This window comes from Ochlerotatus camptorhynchus, unplaced genomic scaffold (genome assembly GCF_037179485.1).
Source record: "Ochlerotatus camptorhynchus isolate MF236.1 unplaced genomic scaffold, CSIRO-AGI_Acam_v1.1 ptg000213l, whole genome shotgun sequence".
Taxonomy (NCBI): domain Eukaryota; kingdom Metazoa; phylum Arthropoda; class Insecta; order Diptera; family Culicidae; genus Ochlerotatus; species Ochlerotatus camptorhynchus.
The window spans coordinates 5254928-5274632 of NW_027040703.1; positions in this window are offsets into that span (position 1 = coordinate 5254928).

Here is a 19705-nt window from a genome sequence, read left to right on the forward strand (position 1 = left end):
TCAGATTTCCATATGTAGACTTCGCACACCTGTAAGCATATCGAGGTCCAAGGCAGCTGGAAATTTCTTCCGTACTACTCGATTTACATCATCGTATTTCCCTAGCACCAATGCTAGATCTCTACCCGGGACTTCTGGTGGTGGTAGATCATTGCCATTTGGTTGATGGACAGAAGTTCAATTTTTTCTCAATACGCGGCGCAAGTGTGCTAAAGTCTGGAACGCGCAAAAATTGGTCAACTTCACATTTTTGTTGTATTTCTGTTAAAAATGCATAAAAAACCTGAAATGCTGCATTTCGAAGTTGAGTGTCTATACAATGGTGGCTATGATGAGTTTTCACCGTTTGCTCTCCAGTTTTCAAAATGACGTCCAAGCAAGAGGATCCGACGTTCTCACACGCTAAGTTGGCAAAATTGCTGGATGTGGCCAAATCGACCGTGACAAACGTTTTAAAAGTGTTCGGAGAGCGTCTGTCGACCGCCAGGAAGCCTGGAAGCTGTGGCAATCGTAATCCGGACGTGGCATCGACGACGAATAAGGCGGCGGTGAAATATAAGCGGAATCCTAACCTCTCCATCCGGGACGTCCCTGGCAAGCTCATTGTCTCCCATACTACTGTGCAGTGGGCCAAGAAACGAGCCGGGTTGTCGACGACCGAGAATACAAACAAAACACGTCGGCACAAAGTTCGACGCTATCGTCAGGGACGACGAAACTTATGTGAAGGCGGATTTCAAGCAGCTTCCGGGACAGGAGTTTTATACCGCATCAAGAAAAGGGAAGCTGGCTGAAATTTTCAAAACCATCAAACTATCGAAGTTCCCGAAAAAAATTCTCGTCTGGCAGGCCATATGCACGTGTGGTCTAAAAAGCGGCATTTTCATTTCTACGGGAACCATCAATCAAGAGATCTATGTCCAGGAGTGTCTGGAAAAGAGGCTGCTACCATTACCAGGTATTGGGCCTTGGTCAAAAAGAATATAAAAAAAACTAATAAATCCATGGAAAACGAGCAGCAGTTTAAATCTAACTGGCGTTCGGTGGCGAATAAGGTCGATGAGACCACTGTGCAAAATTTAATGGAAGGGGTTAAGCGGAAGTCACGGCCTTCCGTAAACTAAAAGAATAAACGAACATTTTTTCCTTTAAATATATGAATTGAACTACCAAAAGAAAAATAAGAAGATTTTTGTGATATGAATTTTGACTGAAAGAAACGACTTTTTTGTCGACCAATTTTTGCGCGTTCCAGTCTTCAGTAGGGGTATTCACAAAGCGCATCGTAAACGTATACACCCTCGTAAATGCGTTAACTTTCATTAAATATTTTTACGATAATGCATATGTTTATGATGCGCATACTGAATACCCTAGTGAATTTCCTAAATATGCTATATGTTGGGATCCTGACCATATACAAGGCTTCTGTTTCTGGTAAAGTTATTCAGTAGGTAAAGACCTTTTGATTGATGGACACTATTTCAGAATCATCTCACTACACGATGCTAGTGTGCAAGTGAGCTTTCTGAATATGCTATATCTGGATCAACAATAGAAAAGGGCCCATCAGCATTCGCAAACAAACCGTTCCAAAGCCCTTTACTCACAAAGCGAATGCCACCCATGCAAACCAACACCATCATCTGGTAGGGGAAACTTCTACCTACACGATGATGGTGTTGGTTTGTGTGAGCAGCCTTCGATTTGTGAGGAATGGACTTTGGAACGGTTTGTTTACAAATGCTGATGGGCCCTTTTCTATTGTTGATCCAGATATATTGGGATCCTGGCCATATAGAGTTGTTCGGTAGGTCAAGGCCTTTTGGTTGGTGGACAGATGTTCAAATTTTTTTCACTGCCTGGCACTAGTGAGTAAGTGAATTTCCTGATACGCTATATTTTGGAATCCTGGTCATATAGTAGGTTACTGTCTTCGAAAAAGTTATTGAGTGGGTCAAGGCCTTTTGATTGTTGTAAATCAGTGCAGTTTCACTACGTGGCGCTAGCGTGAAAGCGTATTACCTGAATATGCTATATCTTGGAATCCTGCCTATGTAAAAGGTTTCTGTCTTCGCCAATCTTGTTGATCAGGGGCCTGTGATTGGTGGACAGCAGTTCAGATTTTTCGAAACGCGGCGCTTATGCGCAAGTGAATTTCCTGATTTCTGGGGATTCAGTAACAAAGGTAGACATTCCCAAGCAACCAAAAGTTCCGCATTCAATGATAAAACTCACTTTCAAGTTCCATATAGTTCAAACAAAATTCCGACAGAACTTCCAAGTTCCATAAAGTTCTGACAGAACTTTCAAGCTCCATAAATTTCAAATAAATGTCCATAAAGTGCATATATAGTTCCAACAGAACTTTTTGGCTACTTTAGAATCTACTTCAGGAGCTTCAGACTCCAAAAAGTTCCGATGCGTACTCTTAGCAACTTGAAGTTCCAAACAAGTTCCAAAAGCCATACACGAACAAGCTCCCAGCGGAACTTCTTGGCAACTTTAAGGTTCTTAAAAGTTCCCTGTGGAACTTCTTAGCCACTTGAAAGTTTCACAAAAGGTCCGTCAAAGCCCACATGAAAAAATCTACACAAGTATTCATTAGCAACAAAATTTCATGTACGTAAATATGAAATGATCAGTGGCTCAAATAAATCATATTTTTTACATTTTTGCATTGGATCAATATTCTATCCAAACATGATAAAAGTAATTTCCTGGAATCGAACCCCTTGTATTCGGCATGCACATCTACGAACGCTAACCACTGCACCAAAAACGTGTTGGAATACAATGCGGGCAAACAACACTTTAAAATTCATCAAGGTGTTGTGTTTCGAATTTAAGTCAGTCAGCTGGCACTGAAAACTCCAACAGTAGGCGGGCCAACAGCTCTAACGCAGAAGGACTGGGTTTAATTCTTCAAATAGCTCTAATACTACTACTTATGCTGATAAGTCAATACACGTTCCACGCACCTGGCTTTAGAAATAACTTTCATAAAGACCTGACTTTAGAATTAACGTTCATAAAAGTGCGAACTAAATATAAAATCGGTGTAGGGGATAAAAGCCTTTTAAAACTTATTTTCAAAAAATGCCGTTTAAGTTCCGCCAGAAGCTGCTTAGAATGCTCTTCAATTATAGTACCGGAACTTTCGACTTGAAAATGAGGCTGCTTAGAATTTTATGGACCACCTTCAACCAAGCTACTTAAGTCTCAAATAGCATTTCATCAGATCCTTTGGTTACTTCGGTATGTTCCCCATTCTATTGAGGAAGTGTAGTGGCCTTGGAATCTCATACACCTGTGTACATGTTGATGCCCAAGTTCGCAATGAATTTCTTCCGATTGACACGTTTCACATCACCGTATTTCCCTAGCATCAATGATAAATCACAATCCGACACTTCTTGTGATCGTACACTCTCACGTATTGAACGTTGCCCCACGTAGGTGACATGTGTTCCTCGACTGATTTCCCATCAGCATTAATTGCTCATGATTATGCAACAAGCAATGAAGCATCGATTTCGCTTATTTGAACTTAATGAATAAAGATTTCTCCTTCGCTTTTCGATCCGTAGCTGTCATCTGAACGGAATCGGCGCCCAGCTCTAACATTTGCCATGCTGAATATGATCGTCAGCTATATCTCGACGGACATCTCTGTAGTGACCGAGCACGATATCTTAGCTAAGTGCAACCGTCGCAACAATAGCCAACAGAATGCCTGGGCAATCTTCGTCTGGCCCATTCCTAAGCTTCTTCAAACTATTCATTCGCATTTCTCTTCTATCTCTATCGCTCGCACTCTGTTTTAAGCATGTCGTTGCACTCTAATGCCCCCATAAACGGATCATTCTACCCGAGACAAATGCATCGTTCGATTTTGTCCTACGTTTTGCTTCGTGTTTTTCCGTTATACGAATTTCGCTTTAATCTCGCATATGTTCGTTTTCTGTTTCTAGAGCTGTGCGTTTGTCCAGAAATCAGACATCATACACTGGACAATATTTTTACTATATTTTCGCTTTATTCACTACGTGAACTAATATTATGCATTGGTTCGTAATATTCTTGATTATGATAGTCGGTAAATCGAAATATTCAAGTGAGCATTTCTCCTAGCCTTCATCCCATCTACTACATTCTTCCCCTTCTCTACTCTTCAATTTATTTTTCTTCGGTCAGGTAAATGTAGAACACGTTGGATAACTAAAGCAATATTTAATCTTTATAACAGAAATGAAAAGATGATGTTTTAATCTAAAATTTTGTATCAGTGCGTATAATGTTCTGAGCAGTTGCTCATACTTTAGTTTTGCCAATTTACTTCTTCAATCTGGTAAAATCAAACCAGCAGTCGTCTTCAACATTTTCTACAGTTGGTGTACCGGAATGGAATAATTGCTTGATTTATTGAAACTGAATCTCGAGTTTCGGTCGATGACTTTAAATTTTCAAATCCTTTCTGTTGGCACTTACAGAACAATTCTTAGATAAGCAAAATTTATCCAGATTTTTTTTTATGTTCTTTTATTTTAAGAATTGCAACTTAGTTTGTTGAACACCTCTGCCATCTAAACAAAGTCTTTTCAAAATTGCCATTCCAAAAATAAATAAATTTCAAATCGATCCTTTTCATCAATTATTATCTTTTGCTAACTATGCCTAATAATTGTCGGCATATTTATTTATCTTTCATTGTTATACTATAATTTTATATTATCATTAGTTATGTATAATGCCCATCATCATCATTGGTTTAAATCATCGTAATTAATTACTATCACCATCGAATTTACAATTTTCTATCAAACATTTCGCTCTCTTATAATTTTCCGTAGTAGTCATTTTTCAACAAAATTATACATTAGATAGTAAACATTATTTTAAATCGTTATGAGCCATCATCTAACATTGTTTGCATAAACATTTTTTTTTTTCTAATTATTAGAATAATATTAGATGATCATGATACCTTTATTTCGAAACATCAGCATTAATTTTCCATTATCATTAATAATTTTTCATACTCGTTTTCCATTTTCTTTTCCATATTCATTTGAACATCGCAGTGAGCTATCATGTACTTTTCCTTTTCCCTTATTTTAATCAAAACAATTTTCCATATTTTTTTTTCAAGGTTTGCCATGTTCCAAAATTATTAATAAGCTTTCTATTCCAACATAAACATCTACATTTCATTATCTATCAGTAGTTCAATTTTTCATGCTTATGATCAAATTTTCAAAATTTTTATGAATGATCGATATAATTTTTTTTCATAGCCAGCAATTAAGTTTACCATCAATATTTTACATTATCAATAGTTTTCAATCTTCTTTTTCTTTAAATAGTATATTCCATATCAGGTATACATTCATTGTCAACATCATTATTGCATCATCAATCAGTAAGCGACAATCATCTTTTGTTTTGTAGCTTTATTTTTTTATATCGAACCAATTTATTTTTTTTTTCAATGGCGACCAAAACATAATTACTTATAATAGTTATGCGCCATCGATCGTTTTTCATTATTAAACTCTCCTTTTCCATAGTCATTGTTTGCCGTGATTAGCAATAAATTGCAATATAATCAGTTATCTCTATTTTACATCCTCTTATATTATTTCCAATATATATATTTTTGTTCATGCACTCATTATAGACATCGCTATTAAATTTGAGTCAAAGTCAAATCCCTCTAAAACTTAGTGATCATACAGCACTTACTTAAATTCTCACCCTTTTTTATTAGTAATATTTTCCTAGTATAAACTTGCCGTTAAACTAAACCCAGTATAACATCTACCATAATTTTTAATTTTTCTATCAATAAATTTCTCACTATCGTTATTAATCCTTTTCCACATTTATTGTCATTTTCACTATGAATGATTGTCAAAATTATTCTGCATATCCAATGAGAAGAAACCCAGACTTTCCTCATTACCATTCTCTTACGTTATCAATAGTTTTCCATTATTCAAATATTTCAATAATTTTTCAAAATCATCAATCATCATCATTATCTTCATCAACATTATCTCCATCATCGTCTTTATAATCTTCAATAATTTTCCATTGCGATTATCATCATCATCATCATCATCATCCTTATCATAAATGATCATAACCTATAAACATCAGTTATTAATTAAGTCATTCATCAATGTAATCAGCCTGTTTCCATCCTCAATTTTCAGTCATCGTTACTTTTCGTTTCGCTTCAAATTGTTCTTATCAATTTTGTAACATTATTTCTTTCCGTCCTCAATTCACCAGTTTTTTTTTACCATGGTTTTCTGAAGTCTTTTTTTTTTCATGACGTACCATCATTATCAGTCAATTGTAATATCTTTAATAATTTTCATTCAACATCATGATATATAATTTCCTATCATCATATATTCTCATAATTATTTTCCCTATTTTTTTTCATATTCACGCTATGAATCATCTAATTTTTCGTCAGTGGCCTATCTAAATTCAATTGCCTTTTTAACCAGTGTTCGTTAACAAATATATTCCTTATTCAATATTCCACACGAGATTTTACATCACCATCAGCAATTTTTATATACCAGCATAAAAATCATGCATCATCATTAATTGTAAATATCACTCATCAATTTTGAATAACTAGCATTTTCTCGAGATTTGCCTTCATAATTAATCCTGTAATCAACCATCAATATAGAATCTTCCATTACTTTTTTTTTGTGACGTCAACCGTTGTCTCCTATCAATAATTCTCCGATTTTTCATCATCATCAGAAATTGTCATTATAGTTGTTGTTATTTTTGCAGATTGACTTTACCGACTGCACATTATTGCTGTGATGATTACTGGGCGATCCGCAATTCAAAAACCCAGTAAAATTTTACTGGCTCCAGTAATCTAAAGTTAGTGTGTAGTGTAGTGTCTTGTTAAACAAACTACAATTAAATAAAAAAAAAAAATTTTTCGTACATTTTTACCCGCTGGTAGTAAAGTCCCCAGAGATAAAAAAAAATCAAATTTCTCTCACACGAGCCTAATCTCTCAACATGCCATGTATTTTGATGACTCTCGATTTATGATTTCCCTCTCACAAACTACAAATTAGAGTCCTTACACCAGGGTTGCCAAAAGGAAATCTGTGTTTTTGTTCAAAAAAATCTCTTCATCTTAGTTTTTGTCCAGAAAATCTGTGATGATATCTGTGTTGATAAGTTATTAATTGAATTCTTAAAAAATGTCATTTGAAAAGTGATTGAGCAATTTTTCTGACTGAAACAAAATATAGAGATAAAAATATATGTATCATAAATTGGCAATAAAGAATACCTCTGACAGTTCTCATTCTCTTTTTTCATTCCGCAAAAAAGCATGCATAGATATAAAAGTTTGTGATGATAAAATTACACTGAAGTGAAAATAATGTGTTGTTATTTAACATCTCAAGTTTAATTTATTCAAAATTTGATCATATTTAAAAAAATCTATGTAATCTGTTAAAATCCTAGAAATCTGTATTCTGTGAATACAGAATCTTGCTTTTAAAAACTCTGAAAAATCTGTAGAAATACATATTTATCTGTAGTTTTGATAGCCCTGCCTTATACTGCAAAATATGTCTGGTACCTCTATATATGCATCAAGAATAATATCCGAAGTCCCTCCTTTTTTACATATTCTAAGTCCCATCCCATTAGTCCAATCCCAATAAGAAAAAAAAAAATGAGAGACTTCGGATGTTAATCTAAATGCACATATAGAGCTAACAGACATGTTTTGTAATACACTTTCCTCTGTGAACAATTAACGGAAAACAAATAATGTGTAGTTTCCGGTAGATGGAAAATGAATGCAGAAGCTTGACTAAAAAGATAATTCAAAGGTTATTCGGTATTAACTAGAAGCAATTTGAGCTGAGAGCTCGCTTGGCTAAAAATCAACCAGTTTACGTCGCTTTTATAGTTGATTCTCGAAATCCTGGAATGAAATTCATTCCAGCTGATAAACAAAAAGTAGCGAAATCTCTAAAATGAATCAAAGAAACCCGTTTCCATGACTGCCGCACACGCGAAATTTCAGTTATTTTATCCACCAATGAGCATCACCGGCAGCCGCGAAGAGAATGCGAAAAGCATTTTAGGATTTCATATCACGTAACCTATAAATGGAGCTGATGATATTGCAACGAATTTTTCTCTCCGGTTGGTTGGTGTAAGCCAGAACCGAAAGAGATACATTTTTGGCATGAACGTATAGTTTCGTTCGTATTTGCATTGTGTACCGGTAATGTATAGTTGCTTTTCTGCAATTTTTTTTTGTGATTCAACTGGTCACGTTCCGTGAGGTTAATCTGATTGCCATCAGCCATCATACTACCGTATCATCATCTTTTCCCCATACTTGGAACAGCCTATATCGGCAGAGAGCTGCTGGTTTATCGGTAAATCGGTTTTATGCTTCGCCAGGGCTGTTCAACGTGTTATCTAGTGTGTATGCTATACTATTTCCTGGCCTGGCTTCTGTGACCCCTAGAGGAAGAGGGGTGGATGATGGCATAAACGATGATAAATGACTATGATTATGAGTATGCGAGAGGCAGAAACGTGAGCAGATTCACTTCCGATTCGATTAATAATTGCATAAGGAGAAAATTGATTGAATGGAAATTCGGGGCTACACCAGCTAGTGATTGTATTTCAATCGAGACCAGATTTCCTTGTTTCCATAATTCTTCATGATTCTAGGGTAACCAACTTGAATTGGACCCCTACATATTTTGGACCCTTTTCATATATTTTCCTCGCTTACTGTCTAGTTTCTTCAAATTTATCTGGGTTGATGTTGTAATTACATTCTTTCAATTACTTGCTATGTCTCAAGATCATTAGTTCACCTCAAATTGCTTACAATTGCTCAATTTATCTAGTTTTAGAAAATGTTATCGAAAAAGTTTCATGTTTCGACGTTTGTCAAGAGGAATCGGCGTTAGTATACTTGTTTTAAATTTGGTCTAAAATATACAATTCAATGATTTTTTTTATCAAATCAGTTTATCTGACTTTGGAAGATGTATTTTACGTGTTTATAAAGATTTCACTTTAAGATTTTACTTAAAAAGTATTAAATAAAAAGTGTCCAAAAAAGATCGTAAAAAAATGTTACCAACTTATTTTGGACACTTATCAAATGAGAATCATCAAAAGAGCGACAAAAAAAAATCCGGTTGGTTGATCGTGCTATTATCTCAGATTTCTGATTAAATTGGTAAGTAAATCAATCAAAATTATATGAATTCATTGTTTTTAAATATATTTCTTGTTTATCAGGCGATTCAAAATGGGAAAAACGGCAAAACACGTAGAGTGGTCCACTCTGAGTTTTCCTAGTTTTCCTAGTTCCTAGTTTTCCACAAAAGTTTTCCTATCTCCCAAACGCATTTAACTAAGGGGCTGTTCATAAACTACGTAGACGCTTTAGGGGGGGTGGGAGCGCTTGGCAGATGTCTACGGTCCATACAATTTTTTAAATTTTGTGTTTGAGACTGTTTTCTACGGAAGGGGGGGGGGGGAGGGGGTTGAAATCTCCCAAAAACCGTCTACGTAGTTTATGAACAGCCCATACAAAAAATAATATGGACTGCAAGCATAGAGTCAGGTCTCCGTATTAAGATTTACTTCTGAATGATTTTTTTTATGGTGTGATCAGTTGTTTCCTTATGTTATATTATATTTCCTCCGTTACTCCGTTACCCAATCAATCTGAAATCAACGAGTATTCCTCAAAAAACTTGCTTTTAACTAAACAAGCTAAATATTTATTACAGTTAACCCCCAAAATATGCGGATAATAGAGAAAATGTAAATGGAAACCGCGTAAATGGTGTCCATACTACGAGGGTTCTAACTTAATTGGTTACAACATGGAATATCTCGAGATCCTGACAGATAGAGAGTTACTGTCTTTGCCAAAGTAGTTCTAGAGATCATAACCTTTTTGCTGGTGGACAGTAGTTCAAAATTTACTCACTACATAGCGCTAGTATACATGTGAAGTTCTCGCATGTGATATATCTCGAAATCCTGACCAGATAGAAAGTTACTGTCTTCGAAAAAGTTGTTCAGGAGTTCAAAGCCTATAGTTCAGAATTTTTTCACTATATGGTGCTAGTATATACGTGAAATTCTCATATAAAATATCTCGAAATCCTGATCATATAAAAAGTTACTGTCTTCGGCAAAGTTGTTCAGGAAGTCAAGGCCTTTTTGCTGGTGGACTTAAGTTCAGAGTTTTCTCACTTTGCAACGCTAGTATACATGAGGAATTCTCGCATATAAAATATCTCTAGATCCTGACCAGACAGAAAGTTACTGTCTTCGGCAAAGTTGTTCAGGATGTCAGGATCTTTTCGTTGGTGTACAGTTATTCAGAATTTTCCCTTTACGTGGCACTAGTATGCGGGTTATTCAGAGATATTTTATATGCAAGGATCTCACGTGTCTTTCAACGTCACCTAGTGAGAAAATTATGTACTTTTCACCAACGATAGGGTTTGATCTCCTGGACAACTTTGCAGATTACAGTACATTTTTAGCAGGTCTTGAGATATATCATATGCGAGAATTGCACGTATATACTAGTACCATGAAGTGAAATATTCTGAACTACCGTCCACTAGCCAAAAGGCATTGATCCTCTGAACAACTTTGCCCAAGACAGTAACATTCTATCTTGTCATGCTCTCTAGATATTTTATATAAGAGAATTTAACGTGTATACTAGAACTACATAGTGAGAAAATTCTGAACTATTCTACACCAAGCAATAGGCTTTGACCTCCTGAACAACTTTTTCAAAGACAGTAACTTTCTATTTGGTCAGGATCTCGAGATATATCATATGCGAGAAGTGTATATGTATACAAACGCCACGTGGTGAGAAAATTCTGAACTACTGTCTACCAGTCGAAAAGTCTTGACCTCCTGAAGTTTGCCCAATACAGTAACTTTCTAGCTGGTCAAGAACTCGAGCTATTGTATATGCGAGAATTACACGTATATACTAGCGCCTCGTAGTGTGAAATTTTTGAACTACTCCACCAACGAAAACAGCTTGACTTCCTGAACAACTTTTCTGAAGGCATTTACTTTCTATCTGGTCAGGATCTAGAGATATTTTATACACGAGAATTTCACATGTATACTAGCACCACGAAGTGAGATAATTCTGAACTATTTTACACTAAGAAATAGGCTTTGACCTCCTGAACAACTTTGTCGAAGACAGTAACTTTCTATCTGGTCAGGATCTCGAGATATTCCATGTTGTAACCAATTAAGTCAATCCCACGTAGTATGGACACCGTTTACGCAGTTTCCATTTACATTTTCTCTATTATCCGCATTTTGGGGGTTAATTGTAATCAAAGTTTAGCTTTTTTAGTTCAAAACAAGTTTTTTGAGGAATACAAGTTGGTTTCAGATCGATTGACAGCAACAAAATGGCAATGGAAAACTCATATGTGTTGTACAAAGTACAACAGCGCGAGTAACGGGGGGTTAACTTTTATGCATACCGTAAAACGGGGTGTAATTGATCGGCGGGGCAAAATTGATCGCTGAAATTTCTCGTGATATTTTTTCATGTGTAACATGTTTTTCGTTACTAAGCGTACGAATGTATCTTTGTATACATTGTAAAAATATTATGCATAAGTACAATATTGGGTATACTCAGCGATCAAATTTACCCGCTGATCAATTTCACCCCGTTTTACGGCACCTTCTTTGAAAATTTTCCCACCTAGACGGACGAGATTCCCACCTAACAAATGCGAGATAGGAAGAAGTGACCGTCGTAATTAATTTTAGGCTCATAGGTTGAAAGAACTTCAGCATGTCCAAAACATATTCGTTCCCATTCAGTGTGTCCAAAATATGTTATGGACACTGTCCAAAATCAAGTGGAAGGGTCCAAAATATGTGAATATCATGATGTGAAAAGAATTATTTTTCGAGTATATATCAATAAATAAAACATCTGGTGACATGTTACATCCAAGATGAGTAGCTTTCGAACACAACCGCATGTAAATTGCATAATAAAAATAAACAAATAATATTATTTTGACATAAACGTGATCTCACTTCCTCTAGGGGTCCAAAATCAGTTGGTTACCCTATTTAAAAAAAAAATATGAACATTATGCAGTTTCGAGATTAGAAAATGCCAAAAAACGAAGCATTAGCATTAGTAATGAAACAACATCATTTGGGTCTATTTCGGATTTGAAAACGATTTTCACTTAAGTGCATACCTATCCTTATATTTTAAGAAAAAAAAAGATACGAAACGAATTATTCGTCGCGGTTTTGAAGGAATTCTCGAAATTTTCCCTTAATACGACCCATTAAGCGGCGCACAACGGTCTCGTTTACTATTTTGGCGATTTTATCCCACCAATTTTTCATCTGAGCTGCCACTGATGACTGTACCTTTTACCTTTAGTTTTCTCTTCATAATTACCCAGTAGTTTTCAATGGGCCTGAACTAGGGATAATTGGGTGGATTGAGGGTTTTCGGAACAAACTGGACTCCGTTGTCATTGTACCATTGTTGTACTTCCCGGCTGTAGTGACAACTCGCAAGATCCAGCCAAAATGTCACCGGACGATCATGTGACTGCATGAAGGGCATAATTCACTTCTGGAGACATTCAGTTTTGTAAACCTCCGAGTTCATCATTTTCTCAGTGACGAAAACCTTTGTATTCTGGCCGCAGCTTCAAATTCTATGCCAGATCATATATTTGGATGCAAATTAATCCGCAAAAACATATTAGAATCTGCCGAGGACACCTCCTCGAGCCTTCGCCTTGTAAAATTTTGGTCCTGGAAGCTGTCCGAAGTCGGCTTTTACATAGGCTTCATCATTCATAAGTATGCACCCATCGGACTTGGTCAGCGGTTGTCATACAGCTTACTTAAGTCCTTCTGAACACGTTAAGGGTGCCATTTTGACGGTACCGTAGTCGCCAAAAATCGCATATATTGCACTTCGGTTGCACCCCAAAAATGCATACTAAACGCATTCTGATCCCGTTATTGTCATTCTCTACACCCACGGGACATTACAATGCACCATGCTAGAATGGTTACAAGTACTTCTGAACGGTCAAAGGGTGCCATTTTGACGGTGCCTGAATAGAGATGGGCAATCCGCTCCCGAGCTGTTCTAAAGACTCGATTCACTAAAGATGAAAGATGACCCGCGGTTTATTTTTTTAGGAACCGCAGCTCATCAGCACACTGTTATCACAAATCTAAACCATTCAACCCGTCACTTATAGCGGAATTTATCAAAAAAGCACGCATGGCTCCTTTACGCATTGAACAGACGATTAGACGATCTTTAATTTCTACTGGTATTATCCAATGCATTTACGTACCCGGCTCTTATTGCTACTGTTATCCAGTATATGTGCTTTTACCTCTCCTCCCATCATTCTCTCCAGCTTATCAGCTCAGCTCCGGATCCGAATCATCGGCTCGAATGATTCATTGATATAACAGCACTCGGACCCGTACAGCTATTCGGATCTTTTTTCTCTCGATTCGTCACGATTCAGCTTCGGATCCAGATCTAAGCTGATGATCTGGAGCTGAAGCCAAGAATAGTGGGAGCAATTGTGTACATGTCGCGCCGCGTTGCGGAAAATAGATAAAGTTTTCTAGATAACGTTATAGGAAAGCATGATTCACGCAAATTGTGCTCGTCAATTCGAAAACAACTAAATCATTTTTTAATTGTCCGTTGCGGGAAAGTAAGAATGTTTTTGAAGGTATTACATTTGTTGCCACTTTGCCGCATTTAATGTTACATGGATGGAGCTTAAATATGTTATGGATCACCAGCGCTGCTGATGTTTTCGGTAGTTTAAAGAACTGGATCGCATTGCAAGGGGTTGGAAAATACACTGCTATTGTTGTTGTTGTTTTTGTCAAATAATAGACGCCAAAAGCTTCCGAAAACGTCCACTAGGAGCACTGTAATAAGCAAAACAGTTTGTTCCATTACTAAGTGGGCCATGGTTTATGTTGGCCATAGCTGGTTTGGTGCCTAGTAATCAGTAAGATTTGTTGATTTCGTTGCTATTTATTGCAGTGAAATCTTGAATGTTTATGGTCGCCCTCAAAGTTTTAATGTCCGGAATATTTAAGTGATTGTTAATTTTTTTTTGCTATGCTTAGTAGTTCCGAATTTCATAAAATCTGAAGGTCTCTTACAACGAGAGATGCCAGATTTACAGACATGCCTATGAATTTACAGACTTTTATTTTCTTCACAGACATTTTTTTCGTTACAGACATTTACAGACTTTTTATTTCTTTCACAGATATTTACAGACTTTTGTAATCTAGGGAAAATTTTAAAATTTATTTGGTTGCACTGTTTTACATCTTAAATCAAACTACACGTGCGATGCATTTTGCAAAACGTATTAGAAATTCGAGCGTTTTCAAATCCACCACACGAACGAGCTGTTACAAACGGTTATAGTTAAAGACCTGCCAACGTGCTGCCATAGAGATTGCTGACGTTTATCGTACGCAATCTACGTCACGTATACGTATACGCAAAATGTTTTCATCGAAAAAAAAAACTTCATAGCGGAATTTTTTTTCCGATGAAAACAAATCACTGACACAATCATACTTTAGCAATCTCTATGTTGTATTCAAAACGAACATATTCCATACGATTTGACGATTTGTTTGGATACGTAAACTCACGTTGGTCGGTCTATAACTTGACTGTCTATAGTCACTGTCGCTGAAAAACCCAAATGTACGGAACCCAATGTGCGATCCGGATAAAATTAAATAGTGTCATATGGGAGAACAGTTTAAACAAAGTGGAAGTGGTTTCCCTCCAATCGGTTCAGCCAACGTCGAGAAAAGTGAGTGAGTTTTACTGAATCATTTCAAAATTTCACTTTTTGGGCCATATCGCCGCAACCCAATATCGCAATCAGGATCAAATTCATTTGCGTCCTATGGGAGAATCAAACAAACAAAGTAAAATTGGTTTCTCTCAACTCGGTTCTGCTATCGTCGAGAAAAGTGAGTGAGAAATTTTGTTTACATTTCAAAATTTCACTTTTTCGATCTTTCACTTTCTCTTCCAAAAATAAATTTCAATGAGGTTTTATGGAAAATCAATATAAATACTTACACTACTCATTATGTTTAGTGATTTGAGGTATCGAACGATGCATTTCGGCGCATGTCAGAATCTGTCCACTTCCCGTACTTCTGAAAGAAGCCACTGTGAACAGGCTGACGAAATGCACGGAGAGTGAACACGGATTGTCGGAGAGGCAGTTTGGATTTCGGAAAGGAAGATCGACGGTGGATTGACAGAGCCGAAAAAGCTTCCAAACAGAAGCGGAGAGGAAATCGATACTGCGCCGTGATTACGATTGATGTGTGGAATGCATTCAATAGCGCCAGCTGGGAGGCCATCGTCAAGGCGCTCCATAGAATGAGGGTTCCAAACTACCTCTGCAGGATTCTAAGTAGTTACTTCCAGAACCGACCACGCTGTGGAACGGAATGTACAATGGCGTGCTGACGCTCAAGCTGCCCAAAGGAGTTGAGATCGTTGGCTTTGCGGACGATGTCGTCTTGACGGTAACCGGTGAGACGCTGGAAGAAGTGGAAATGCTGGCGGCCGAGGCGATAGATACGATTGGTAACTGGATGCAAGGAGCGAAGCTGCAGATAGCCCACCATAAAACAGAAGTGATGTTGGTCAGTAACTGCAAAGCAGTGCAACGGGCAGAAATAACCGTTGGAGAGCACACCATTGTTTCGAAGCGCGTGCTAAAGTATCTGGGAGTGATCGACGACCGGCTAATCCGGACCGGCTAACCGGCACATCGAATATGCTTGCGAAAAGGCGGCGAAGGTCATCAGGGCAATAGCCAGAATCATGCCGAAAAATTCTGGTCCAAGCAGCAGCAAGAGGCGTCTTCTGGCTAGTGTGTCCTCATCGATACTAAGGTACGGAGGTCCAGCCTGGATTGAAGCGCTGAAAACGAAGCAGAACCAAAGGAAATTGAGCAGTACGTTCCGGCTCATGGCCATGCGAGTCGTGAGTGCGTACAGAACCATTTCCATGGAGGCAGTATGCGTTATCGCCGGTATGATCCCAATCGGCATCACCTTGGCGGAGGACTACGAGTGCTATATGACGAGAGAAACCAGAGGAGTACGAAAAATGGTGAGAACGGTAGATGGACACACAGGCTAATACCGACTCTTTCGACCTGGGTGAACAGGAAGCATGGAGAAGTCAACTTCCACTTGACGCAGTTCCTGTCTGGTCATGGCTGCTTAAGGAAGTACCTGCATCGGTTCGGACACACAACGTCACCCTTCTGTCCGGAGTGTGGGAATGTGGAAGAATCACCAGAGCACGTGGTCTTCGAATGTCCTAGATTTGATGATGTGCGAGAGGATATGCTCGCCCTTAGCACGGAGAATGTCGTCGAAGAAATGTGTCGAGAGGAGAGCACCTTTAACGCCGTCAGCAGTGCAGTAACGCAGATCATGTCAGCGCTGCAGCGAAAATGGCGAGAAGACTAACTAGAAAGTAGTAATGTGCTCACACAAGTGCGAACTGAAAGCCGAAGCCGGGAGAACTCTCTGTCAGAGTAGGCTGAATCCACCACCGGGGATAACCGAGTAGAACGTGACGCTGGGAGCTAAATGGCTCACAAATTGGAGAGACGATCAGCGAACTGGAAGCGCCAATTAGCTGAGGTAAAGTGAGGTGCGTAATGCACGCCCCCCCGAAGTAATACGACAAGTGGTTCCGGGGGAAAAGGGCAAGGCGTCTAAGGAGGTTTTAGTGCGGTAAGAATCCTACACACCGTGTCACCGCGACTGTGCGCCCAGTCGTCAAGCGGTGGCACGATGGCCTTTTGAAGGTTTCGTCCTTGCTAAAAAAAAAACATACATACATACATACATACATACATACATATATACTTATATACACACATTCAGAAACATTTCCCCATCCCGTTGAGATGAGTCTATTGGTATATGCCATATGGTCTTGGAACGAAATTGTGTTTTTCAAGTGATATCATAGCCTTTCGGTACACCTTGGTTGGTATCATCAAATTTGGTTATGTGACAAGTTTTTCTACCCCAGGTGTATAATAATTTTGCAAAATGTAATGCATATGTTGCTTGATATATCTTATTTTAAGTGTTTAGCGCCAATTAATCGTACTTGGCTTCGTTGTACAATACTTTCCATTTCTCGATGATCTATATTTCGATATTCCTTCCTATCTGAATCGTTTCAGCAATCCTGATCCTGATTCATCAACACTTTTTGAGCACGCAGTGTTTAAAATCGTATTAATAAGCTTATAAATTGCTCTTTTCATTGACGATTTCTCCATATTTGAGTGGTGGAAAGTTGAATCTCTCACTAAGATGTGCTCGTTCCCCTGGTGGTGGCGTGCAAAAGGACCAGTACTAAGTAACTAACGGATTTCCACACTACATGGCATAGAAATCGATTCAAATTTAAATTTAAATTACTCAAACTCTAGAAAACGTAGTTTACTTGTAAACTGAGTAAAATATTCTGAGCCTTTATAAATCTTTTTCGAATATGAGAAAAATTGACGAAATATTTACTCATTCTAGAAGTAAACTAATTTCATAAGTACATCGAGGTGTTTCTCATATTAGAAAACAAATTCCTGTAAATGCTCGAAAAGTTTTACTCAGTCTATGAGTTAACTACGTTTTGAAGAATATGAGTAAAATAATCTCAAGTTAGAGTCGACCTCATTTGTCTTGTAATCGTAATTAATCTTTTTATTGATTGCTTTTAACGATTCCCAACTCCAATTAGATTCAATTCAGCAGGTCTTTTTTGCTCGACTATGACTTTTGCTGACAATTCAAATTTCGCATCTATTTCACTTCTGCTAAATTTATGCAGCCCAATTACAGACATTTCTGAAATTCACAGACATTTTTCGCATACTTCTGAAAAAATAATCTGGCATCTTTGCTTCCAACTGCACGAACTTTTTTCAGTGTCATAAAGCATCAACATGTTACGGATGATATATTTAAGATGCTGGCATGGAAAAAAGAGTTTGAAGTAGCCTGGTTAGTTTAAGTTGATTTATTTTAAATATATTTTTTTGCAAAGCATTTTCCTGGTAACTTTTTTAAATCCCGGAAATTTTCCGGTTTTCCTGGTAAAACTGAAATTAACATTACGCATGCTGTTTGAGCCAGTGTTTGTATTTTCATATCGTAGGGCAAATTTGAAGATGGTTACGCAAATTATTTTAAATACAACAATCTAAACCCTCAAAAACACATGAAACAAAAATCGGCAAAAGTTACCCAACTAACAATTTTCATTAAAATATAAAATTTAATCGATGAAATGATCATAAACACGCAGTGAGCTTCAAATTTTCATGGGATACGTTTGGTAATGATCAGTAATGAGAATTTATAATATCTATTGTTAAGATAATTTGACAAAATCACTGATATAATGAGTTACTACAACCGCTAATTTTTTTTTTCTCGCTAGCAAGGTTGCAAAGACTCATTTCAGCTAAAACAATGTTTTTCTAAATTATGAAATAATTAGATGCCATGATCAAATTTTGAATTGGTAGGATACAAGAAGAGGTTGCAAAGAATGTGTTTGACATATTAAACCTGTTTATTGCACTTCATGAGAGTCACAATCAGTGATTTTTCACAAACTCACTCACTCACTCACTCACTCACTCAGCGATCAGCAAATCGCTGATTGTGACTCATAGAAAGCAAAATTTACAGGTTTTATGCTTCCAACGCATACTTTGTAACCTCTTCTTGTAAGTTACAAGTAAAACATGCCATCATACATTCTTTTGGTTTTATTATTCCGAAAAACATTATTTTAGCTGAAATGAGTCTTTGCAACCTTGCTCGCTAGAAGTAATTTGAAGTTGATGCAGAAGTCCTCTGTTGCCACGTGAAAGGGAAGGGAATCTTTCGAAAACTATGATGTGAGTTCCACTGTTTTTCTCTTGACGTGACTCTTATACACTGACTCTAGCATTCACTACACCGATTGATTTACTTATTCCAATACAGAACATGCATTTGTTTCCATTGATTATCCATTTTGCTCCAAACAGCACATTCGGTTCAAATTTCCAACGAAACTTGGGTGGTAATAGAAACTTTTAATTCTCCTCATCCTAGTCCTTTGTCAGACTACTGTGCTGGTATACTTATTTTCTCAGCTACAACTTTGTTACTGTAAATGGAGTACTTTTTAATTGAACTTCGTTAGAATTACATAGATGGCAACTTTTTGACACGATCGATGAAAAATAAACAAACATCTATCAGAAAAGTTCGCAAAAAATATCCAAAATCCCTGCAGCATATAGAACTTTTCGTTTTTTTCCCGGAAACATATTGTAGCCAACCATATCGCACGTGTTTGTATTTGCAAGCCGTAGCGCGCTAAGGGAAACATATTGGATTTGCCCGGAAATATTTTCTTTTTTCACGCATTACAGCGTCCAGATTGCGGTAGACCCATAAAATGTGCGTTTTTATTGCGACACCGACACTTCATCCATTT